We start from the raw sequence: 10,876 nt of genomic DNA on the forward strand, positions 1-10,876 counted from the left end.
TACAGTCATGGGCTGCTACACCCTCTTTGGAGGATAAGGTATTCTCCAGATTCTTCTCAGAATTTCTTCTTCTTTACTTCTTACCTCCAGCTTTCACTGCTGTTCACATCCCAGGCAAGATCTTAGAAAGGTTCCTCACTTAAATATCTTAGTTTCCTCGTATTACATATTAAATACTTGTTCAAACACAGTGGTCTTCATTTACCGGTACTGGGAGTTTAAGTGAGGCAGAGTTTTATTTCCAACACATGGCCAATTGCTTCTATATTCCAAAAGAGTGCTTATCCTATTTAGGTAATATTCTGTCTCTCCTGGGTTAACTGTTAGTTTTTTAATTATTTAGTATGTACAACTAAAAGAAAACAACAGCTATTCCACATTGCATGAGAATTTACCTAGCTGCACATAACACTGTTACTGTACAATGACTGCTCACATAACTTTCTATTCCTGGAGTAATGTCAGCTGGGGAAAAAAAATTAAATACTAAAATACAATGTTAACTTTATTTATCTAATCAAAGTAAGAAAGCTTTTATGGGTATCCAAAGAATAAGGGCTTCTACTGATACATACATATTTTACCACACAACCTGGATTCCACACCTAACCATTAAAAATGCATCTTCTCTTCAATACAAACCCACTATCTACAGTGAAAGTACCCCCTGCCAACTCTCCCTCAGTCCATGAAGACAGATGTGTTTGTGCATTCCAAAAAACAGGAAAACCAATGAGAGACCGCGGAATTGGGAATCATACAAGGAGAAATCCTAACAGGAATTCAAGCCCCTGACATGAGGAACAGATATGTAAGACAATGTAAGCTCTTAAATTTTTATTTTTTAGTGGAGGAACAATATGCAGAAAGATATAAGACATTGTTTTTACATACTGCCATGATAGAAACTGACCTGTGTTTTTTAAACAAATTTAATTTTGAGGTTTGATTTTCACTCTTCCGTTCAAAAGTTCTAAATTTTAGGTTTTACAGAAAACCGTAGAAATCAAAACTCTTGTTTTCATTAACCAAATTTTTTTAGTTCAGCACAGTATTATAGAAAAAATATCAGAATGAGGACATCTCCTTGAAGACTGACAGCTGTTGGCTTGGTATATCCCAGTTTGACCTGGACGATCTGGGCTTCAGCTTGTTTGCTAGGTATTGGAACCAAAGTTTACTGCTGTCATTATAAGTTCAGGCTTGCCTCTTTCTCAATAGCTGTGACTCCTGCATAAGGTGGGACACATCAGCTTGTTTTGTATTTCCATCCCTAGCTGGCGTCCTCTTGAACCAGATGGGTTCAAAGTAGTATTACCTCAAAGTAATATTACCTACATTAGAGTTGGCTCTGCCTCCCACAGGAACAGCTTCAGCGCTGGAGTGGGACCAAGCTGATACTGCAAATGCAGGGCAGTGAGTCCACGGATCAGGGTAAACCAGGAATCTGAAGAGCTCGGCAGCGTAGGAAGAACTGAGTATTGCCTCGCAAGCCTGAGGTGCTGGTTGCTGACAGCTCCTGCTGTGAGGAGAGAAGGAGGGGAGAACGAAGAGCTAGTTGAAAAGGGGACTAAAAGCCCTAAAGAGTCAGGGTTGATGCTCTGCTCCCCCATGGAAGCACCCCCATGGTGCAGGCCAACAGGTCTACATTGGGTAACACTGGCCTCCCTCCTCTTAGTGACTACAGGCTCGCCTCAACTACCGAGAGGAGATGCAGCAAGCCTGGCTTTTTGGGGCCCTGGACTACGCCGAGCTGTCAGCCCCCCTAAGCTGTTTTGTCACCCTCAGCAAACATCTGCCCCAGACATTGCCTCACTACCTAACGTGCCGAGATCCAAGCCTTGGGTCGGGGCCTCAGGGAAGTGCCAGAGTTCAGACTTCAGCAGCCACGTGCTGGAAGAACAACACAAGGATGACATCCAAAAGGAGTAAGTACACCCCAGAACAGTCAGCTACAGCCTCCACAAACTTTTAAAGCTGGAACTGGGAGAGAGTCTAATGTGAGCTAGTGTGAATCCTTCATCCCAGCAAGGGTATAATTATATCATTCTGCTTGACAATGTGACATAGAGGGGGCAATAAAATACCCATTTCACAGTGAGGCTGGTATGACATGGCCACTATGGATGGTTAGGCTACTTAATTTATGTTTCAGAACTCATCTGAATTCATTAAGCTTTTCCTACTATATTCAGCCTTGCTACAGATAGCTGCTTATAAAGGTTATAAGAAATAAACACTTTAGGCATGGGCAATTTATTTCTTCCTTCAACCTGACTATCTTTTGTGAAATTGCATGCTATAGAGCAATAACTACAATATCTATAGAAAGCATGAAGACCAAAGACTTCAAACTGTTAGAGAATGGTAGAGAGTTGCAAATATGCTAGAGGAAGAATGAAAACAAATAAACAAACAAAAAGAACACACTTAAGGCACTGAAGGTGTGCCAAACAGTGAAGATTAATGTTTTACATTGTTTATATATTTTTGAAGAATGCTTTCAAGAAAGCCACTTACCACTTTCTGTGCTTTTTGCATTTGAAAAATAATTAACCATGGGGTAGAATTTTTAAAGAAGACAAGGCAAACATTTCCTGAATTCTTACAAAGCGAGTAGGTAAACATATGAAGACTTGACTGGAACGAAATAGAATCCCTCAAGTCTGAGTGCATTGTTTGCTGTCCTTTAAAAACAGGCTAACCCAGTGTGCAGTTCATTAGTATTCTAATTGTCAAGTAGTGCTCAGTGGTTGTCTCAGGCTGTCTGATTAAAAATTAAACAAAATTAATTTTTTTCCATTGCCAGATGCACTGAAGTCTTTTTTTTTTTTTTTTAATTAAACTCCCTTCCCAACACTTAAGATCACATGCCATCATAATGGAGCAGTAACTGACCATACTTTGCAAGAGTAGATCACGAGACTATTTAATTCTGAATTACAGTGCAGAGATTTTATTCTTATAATGCATTGCCATTCTTCTGTTCATTTGAGCTGATCTTTCTGTTCTCCAAGGGTGAAAGAAAAACTGATGGGACTGTGACCACAGAGCATGGCAAACAGCTCCATGACCTACAACCAGCTATGGAGCACAGGAGACAGCTTGTTTCCTTCTCTAAACAGACATTTTGCTTTGGTAAGGATGTTCCTGAGGACATGATCTTGGCCACTGAACTGATTCAGAGATTTAAAAGTAACTAATCATCTAACTACTTTCTTCCAATTATACGTTTATCTAACACAAAACTGTACCAACAAGTGTTTTCCTGAATTATGATGCTATTAATAAATATCAACAGAATGTAATGTTTCTAGAATGCTAAAAAGGATGACCTAAAAACTGAGTTTCTGGACAGAATCTCCAGACCCAGGGGTACATTTTCAGGAACATCCACAGTCACCTTCTGTTCAATTTACCTGAGCAAATCACTTAAACCACCTTGTGCCTTTGTTTCCTGTTATTACAAAGGGGATCCTTCTTTCTCTGTCTTACAGTTGTATATTACGCAAGTAAAATTGTGTTATGTGAACAGACACTGTAGTCATAGAAGACCAAACGGATTCTATATTCAGAATACCAAGATTAACAGAGCCCTGAGCATTCCCAAGATACAAGAAAAATATACAGTTATCATTTTAAGCTATGGCCAACTAGAATAACATGCCAATCAGTTTGATCAAGGACAAAGGAAGAGTCATGTTAGACTTGGGGCTTGTTGAAGATTAGACCACGCCCTCTTGTTTTATTCGCGTTAAGTCTGCTGTCAGTGACACTAACTGTGGTATTTGTTAAAATCATCTTTTAAGATAGCAGCAACAGTAGTGAACATGCTAAAAACCTGCAGTGAACATGCTAAGCTTGCATTAACAAATGTATCAAAAACTTCTCAAAAAGTACTGAAGGACCCTATGCCAGTCTCTAGGAAGACAGAACTACTTTTTCTTTCGCAACCAAGCTCTCTTCTGCTGGGAACAATGTACAAAGGCAAATACAGACTATGTCAATAATGTGATCGAGTTAGTTCTTTTTACATTTTGGAACTGTCATGGTTAAAAAAAATGATTGGTGCCAACAAACCAGAGATGAAGAATCACAGGAATTTTTTAATACAATTCAATTTATGCTCTTGTCCAGAAATTTTTGAGAGTTATCAAGTACTGCTATGATATTCAAATTTCTTGCAATATTTCCATGTGGCTTCTTCACTCTTTTAAGCAGTTGCAGGTACACAGTCAGCGACACTACAATTGGGTTCACTCTAATTTTTTGGGTTAAGACTCAACTGAATTCTTCTTGCCCCATCAAAATGTCAATTAAATGTCAGACAAAGACTAGGAAATTAAATTAAACCCCAGATTTGTTCACTTGCAACAGGGGTCATATTGTTATGGTAATGTATGGTAAGGTATGAAGGTAAACATGTTACCTTCAGTGGTGGACTGCAGCAGACGGAGGAGAAAGCAAGAGAAAGAATTAAAATCAATTTACTATCCTTTTAAAGTTGAGTTGAAAACTGGCAGACCTTTCATATTTTATACTTGATTGTCAGTGTCCTTCCTGTTTGAACACAGAAAGTGTTCAATGCTCACAAGCTGCAATGACAGCCCACACAATCTAGAAAAGAACAGGATCAGTAATATGATGTCGTAATAAAAGTTTCTCCTACTTTAGATTAGAAAAGAATAACACTTTTAATGCTGTTTGCTGCTTAGTAAAAAAGCTTCTTCCCTCTTCCCCGACTCCCACCCCAAGCGTGAACAACCTTCGTTGAGCTGGTTTAGAATTCAGAGTAATGGAATCTCACAGCTCTACGCCAAAAGGAGAATTTCTATTCCTCATGCTGTAGAAGTTTTTGCTTTATAGTAAAAAACAAAAAAAAGTAATTAAAAAAAGATCTTAAACCAAGTTCAGATTTTTAAATTCTTTTTAAACTGAAATCAACAAAGAAATTGAATACTGAGAAAGATTGCCTTTTGCTGTGTAGAATATTTAAGATTAATTTTCTAAATTATAGTGAGACACAACATTAATATTTTTGTTATGAAACATGCTAAAGTTCAGGAAAAAAATTAGTACTCTCTCTCAGTATTAATATTTGGCATTCTTTTCTATTTAAATGGACAATATTAATGATGACTGTCCAAAAACTTAAACACAAATCTGCCTAGTTTCATGGATTCACAAAGTGCAAACCTCAGCTTGTACGCCTTGGTAGTATTTTACCAAAAACTTAACTATTTTACAAATATTGTAACTAACCTAACAACTATTGCAGCCACAGCAAAGGATTCTTCATCATCAATGAACACTGTATCAGGCTCTCCTGGCAGTACTTAACACGGTGATGGTAGTTTTCATACATGCCCCAGACAGGGTTGTATAGTTTCACGATTCAAATACATGTATTTAAGACATTTAATAAGTCTCTCAAAAATTATTATTTAAAAGGTGGAAAAGAGCATAGTTCTAAGTAAGGAAACACTTATTTATGGAGGTCAGATTGTATTGCTAGGGAAGACAGAGAATGGCTGCACTATATCATATCAAAGACATCTAACCTGTACCCTACCTCCACGACCGGCCATGCTTCAAGAGAATGAAAGACCTTGGCCAGTTCAGCCTGTTCATCACCTGTTCAGTTCCCAGCAATCCACAATAAAGACCTTGGAGGCAAAAGTTGTGTGGGACTAGATACTGAGATAGCAACCCTTGAAACTACTGTCCCTGAACATGCCTATGCCTTTTTTTTAAATTCCTTTCTTCCTTTGGTTTTCACTCCATCAGTGGTGAGATCCATCAAGAAAGTTATCTGCTATGAGAAAAAGTGTTTTTTGTTTTAAACTTGCTACCTTGTATTTTCACTGGACGCATTGTGAGAAACAGAGAAAGACTCCTCACTGTTCATTTTACTCCTCAGCATTTATTCCTCTGAAAATAATCCTATTTTATGAGCTGCATCTCATAGTTGCAGAGACAGTTAATATACATCTGAGGATATTGCTAAGGTTGCAAAAGTTCTCTGTAGGTGCGTAGAGAGGATTAAAGTCGGTTTTAGCTGTTCTTCCATTTATTCTACCTTCTCCCAAACTTTAGAGATCAAACTCTTCTCAAAAATTACAATAATTCGGAAACAAGAATTTACAAACACCATCAATCTGCAGCCTAAATTACAATTTTCAGCAATTAAAAAAAGCTGATTTAAATTCTCTGCCTCCTGTTGAAGTGTGGATGCCTCAGGTGAGCAGTGATAGGAATATAAACCATGAAGGGTTTAACAGAGCAGCTGTGGACTTCAGAAGTGATCCAGTAACCATGGATGCTTGTGGATCGGGTGCTTATAAAGCCTGATGGGTAAGTATCCACACATTTTTAAAGATTGCCACCTGAGATCCTTCAGTAGAGTTTAAATAGGTGATCTATCATGCTTGAAGTCAGTATAGTATTGAGAGGTAATTGAAAGGGATTTTATTATGGAACTATTAACAGTAATTCACATAGGATATTTAGTGGCAGTTAATACTTGTACTCTTACAAAATGCCTTAATTATGAGTAGCTGTACCAAGGTAAATGTATTAGTGCTTGGAATTAAACTTAGCTTGACGAGCTTTCATGTCTAAATATAAAGTATCTACTATGACCAAAATATTGCAGATTTTAAACTAAGAGCATTCTTTTCTGCAATGAAATAGTCTTGGCACCTTAAAAAAAAAAATTCAGCAGCTTTAAAATTCTCCAACGTCACCTACTATGCTTAAACATTGTATAATCAACAGCTGAGTAATCCAAAACAGCAGAATCCAACCATGCCAAAACTTAAACTTCACCCAGCTGTGACTTCATTCCCCAGGCTGTGACTTTGCAAATTCTTTTTCAGGAGGTGAACTAAAGCAAACGGTGTTGGATTTGTAGTAAAGGGCACCTCTCTAGCATTACCATTTTTCACCAGAAACACCTACAGCTTCCCATTCCACCTATAAAGGAAACTGCCTACACTGCGGAGGAAGAACCAAGAAATATTGGCCTGCCCTGATGTTAAATCATTATGGCTATGACAGGCATTCCTACGCATGATGCATGTGCAGCTGCAAATAAGGTCACCGTGTTGTTCTCCTTGGCAGTTAACACTATGTGCTGAACATCTCTGCTTCCATTTTAAATTTACACTAGCTTCACTCCCTTAAAAATTAGATGAAAAATTTGCAAAGTAATTAGATTTCTATGTCTAATTAGCGAAGACTTAATTCACTACTGATGTATTTCACCTTTCTGTGAGCTACTTCAGCAATGACTTTCACATATTCACAGCTTTCCATACCACTGAGCTCCAAACTAATTTACAAACTTTGGATATTATTATGTACTGTAACAGTAAATAATAGAAACCCCAGATTTAGAGGCATGTTAAATCCAGGCTTTCCCTAAAACATCCACATTTTCAGATAAAAATCAGAGCTGCTGGGCTCACCAGTCACAGCATGTGCACAAACCAGGTCAACACCGTGTGTGCAGTCAGCCCTATGTTTCCAACAGCACACGGGTTCCATCAACAGCCTGGCACAGATAACGTCCAAGTGCTTCCCAACCATTATAATTATTGTGAAAGCACAGAACACCTGGCAGTGTATACACACACATTTCTGTCATCAGTTAGAGTAAATCAGCGTGGCACTGATAAAAGTCAATGGCAATGAGCGTATTTAAAACAGAGGGAGACGGTTTTGAAGAACCTACCTCTGCCAATTACCTGAATTCATTTTAGCCAAGCAGTGCTATACTTTCTAAAAGAATGTCGTTAGTACTAGCTTAGCATTAGCTTGGCTACATTTGGAAAATTAGGATGCAATTCACTTGCTTATTGTAGTAGTATGGCCTAGCAAAGACAGGATTCACTAAGAACTACTACTGAAGGGTAGCTTAGTGAGAATGTGCTGATAAAAAAAAAATCATTATTTAAATATTCTCACTACAAGACAGCATCTCTCATCATGGATGCTGGCCAAGTGCTTCCAATATTTTGTGAGTTAGTGCAGCCAGAGGCAAAAACAAACCCAACAGTTACCAGGAGGATTTGTGGGGCTTCCCCTGGTAGTTTCCCATCCAAGTACGATGCATGCTTTGTGAGATCTGATACTACATGTGGCAGGGCTGCTGCTAAGAGGGTCACCATGGGATTATCTTAATGTTCACTGAAATGGAAGCAATTTATTACATACTGCAGTAGCATCACTTTCATTCAAATTATAAGAGGTTGCAAGTAGCCTTTTAAATCTGCTTTGCCTTTCCCTCTGGTACCAGCCTACCTTCAAGCTTCTTGGAAAGATGATGCTCTGCAAAGCACGCTTTGGAGGTTATACTAAGAACAGAGCATTCAGTAAGTACCCTGTTGACCTCCCAGAGTATGCAGGGTTAGAAACATACATCTGCATGCGTAAATTGGGTTTCCCCAATGGTCTAAGAATGGGATGCATCTGCAGAACAAGTTTTGCACTTAGTTGAATATTATCATAAAACATTTACATGATTTAATTAGATTATGTAAATGCTTTACTCCAATTTGAAGCTTTGAAAATCATAATGTCATGCTCTAAATTATGCAAGTATTAAAAATGCTTTTCACAGCAGTAGAAGCAAAAACACAAGTGAGACAGTCCTGCCACATGCCCTTCTGCTGTTCTCTACTCACCAAAGACCACACAAAACGCATTACTGTAATCCTGACTTTTCCTATTAACATTTTCTGCACAGAGTGTAGTTATTTTGTGCCCTGATTTTATGCTAAGCCTCAAATCCAAATTTGATTTGGAAAACGTTCTGTGCAGTAGATTTTTTACAACATCCTCCCCACCATTCTCTGACATTTTATGGCAAAGAGATCTCAGCAAGGAGATTCCGTAAGAGTTACTCACGGAAGCATCTTCCTAACTGCTGAGCAGTGAAAAAGGGAAGTAGGTAAAACCTTAGCAAACAGTTTTCTCTTAAGTTAACTTACTTTTGCTGTACTCCTGGACAGGATAGTGCTGCCACAATACTGAGCACGTGTAACTAAGAGATCCTGCACCCCACAGAACATTTTTTAAACTATACAAAACAGGCATTTATACAATCCACAGAAGTTAAGTTACAGCAAGTAGGCACAGTACCAAATTACCTGGAGACAAAAGGAACCACCATTAGAGACAAAAGAACCATCATGAATTAATTCCAGGAATTAACATGTACTCACGGAAGTCTTCAAACTTCAGTAGCTGAATTTTGGCAGGACTTTGTTATTCAGAATATCGCTTATTTTCCAGCACAAAATGAGTGCACCAGCTGCTTCTTCAATACGTCTGTTTGATGTGTCTGAAACACCTAAGTCTGATCTACCCCACTACACAGATTGGGCTCTAAAGGACGTAATACTTTACATTAGGGTCACAAATCTTTCTATGCAGTCGTAATACCTCGCCCTCAAATCCTACTGGTTCCCCCATATTCTGACACCCCCCCACCCCAAACTGAAGATCACGAACAGAATTTAAAAAAAGAAAATAAACTTTACGTTTATGAAAAAATCCTAAAACGTTTGAGTTCCAAGGCAAGGGAACTTTGAGAATAAGAGCTCAGAGATAGATTTATTTCTTCGTGTGCAAGCATAGGGCTGTTCTTCACCACATGGTGAAAGGACCTCCCCACATCTCTTCAGCCATGGGTGACTAGACAATAGCTCGCACACAGGCCAGGTTATGTCATATGATCGTTGGTATATCCATGCTGACACAAACTACCTGGGGTAACACATATCTCTAGCAGCTTCATTCCTGGCTCACCATAGAATAAACCTGTCCATTTTTATCTTACACAGATTAGGACTCTTGGGAAAGCTGCTCTCCCAGCAGCCCTTTGCCATCTATGGCACGCTGCCCAGCTTTGGTTACAGGTTCTGAGAAAGCTCACGAGTTGTGAGAAAAGGCTGTATGAAAGTCTATGGGCAAAAGCCACACACAATAAACATGAAATTGGAGACAGAGTTAATACTGTTGTGGTGGGAAAATTAGCAGCTCAAGGATTCAATAGGGAAAAGACACCAAAATGCAGAGGTATAAAATCCTAATAGGATAAATGAAGCGGGAAGACGGCAACTCTACAACTCTGTTCCAAGCGGTGTAGAGGACAACCCCTCCCCAGTCTACTGACACCTTCATGGCCAGCTAAATTCACTTCAGGTGTCTTACCAGACATGGGGAATACACTAGCGCTAGACCTAGTAGCCTGTTAAATTTTTGCCTGTATACTGTTTGCAGAGTTTCTTTGCACATTTCAAAAGGTACCTGAACTGAATAACACAGACACAAGCCCCTGCCTTTTCCCACATATCCTCCCCTGCTTGCAGCTCTCAGATTATTAAAAATACCTTGCTCGTGACAACAGGAAGATTTTTGTCTGCAACACAGTCGCTCTCTAGCTCTTGGGATGAGCACTTGCTGGGCTCTTCCATTCTCTACCAACCTCAGCCAGTCATCATAACACTGCAATCAGCTCACCTTCCTGTTTCACAGTGTGCTTTACATTCGGTACTCTTTCTAGGACAATCCACCCAAAATGTAATTCTTTTTCGGCTATATGGGAAAGTTACACCAGACAAATGATAAACTCGTAGGGTCAAATTTGCTTTTAAAAGTTTCATATAACACTCTTCAGGGATGCATGGGGTGCTCCTTTCACTGTAAGGACAGAATTGATGCTGATGATCACCACTCCAGAAAAATGCACAAAACCCAGAAGTGAAATATTCATAAAACTTGTCATCTGAAAATAATTTGCTACAAACAAGCGTAAAGAACGACGCCCTCCCAACTGAACAGTAAAGTGATTTTCAAACACTGAATAGTA

General features: G+C 38.9%; 1 protein-coding gene across 2 annotated transcripts in view; it reads right to left on the reverse strand.

The window, feature by feature from the left end:
• Nucleotides 1-492: 492 nt before the first annotated feature.
• The window catches only part of EIPR1 (EARP complex and GARP complex interacting protein 1), a 105,777-nt gene continuing 95,393 nt past the window's right edge, over nt 493-10,876 (reverse strand). The window contains exons 11-12 of one of the 2 annotated variants that reach the window (XM_054194153.1): nt 1,339-1,893; nt 493-1,230 (exon numbers count right to left, since the gene is read on the reverse strand). The gene's annotated coding sequence lies outside the window, so the exon portion shown is untranslated. Of the gene's footprint in view, nt 1,894-10,876 lie in introns of both variants that reach the window. The other variant, XM_054194152.1, reaches the window with a different exon arrangement.

The sequence above is a fragment of the Rissa tridactyla genome, chromosome 3 (assembly GCF_028500815.1).
Source record: "Rissa tridactyla isolate bRisTri1 chromosome 3, bRisTri1.patW.cur.20221130, whole genome shotgun sequence".
Classification (NCBI taxonomy): Eukaryota; Metazoa; Chordata; class Aves; order Charadriiformes; family Laridae; genus Rissa; species Rissa tridactyla.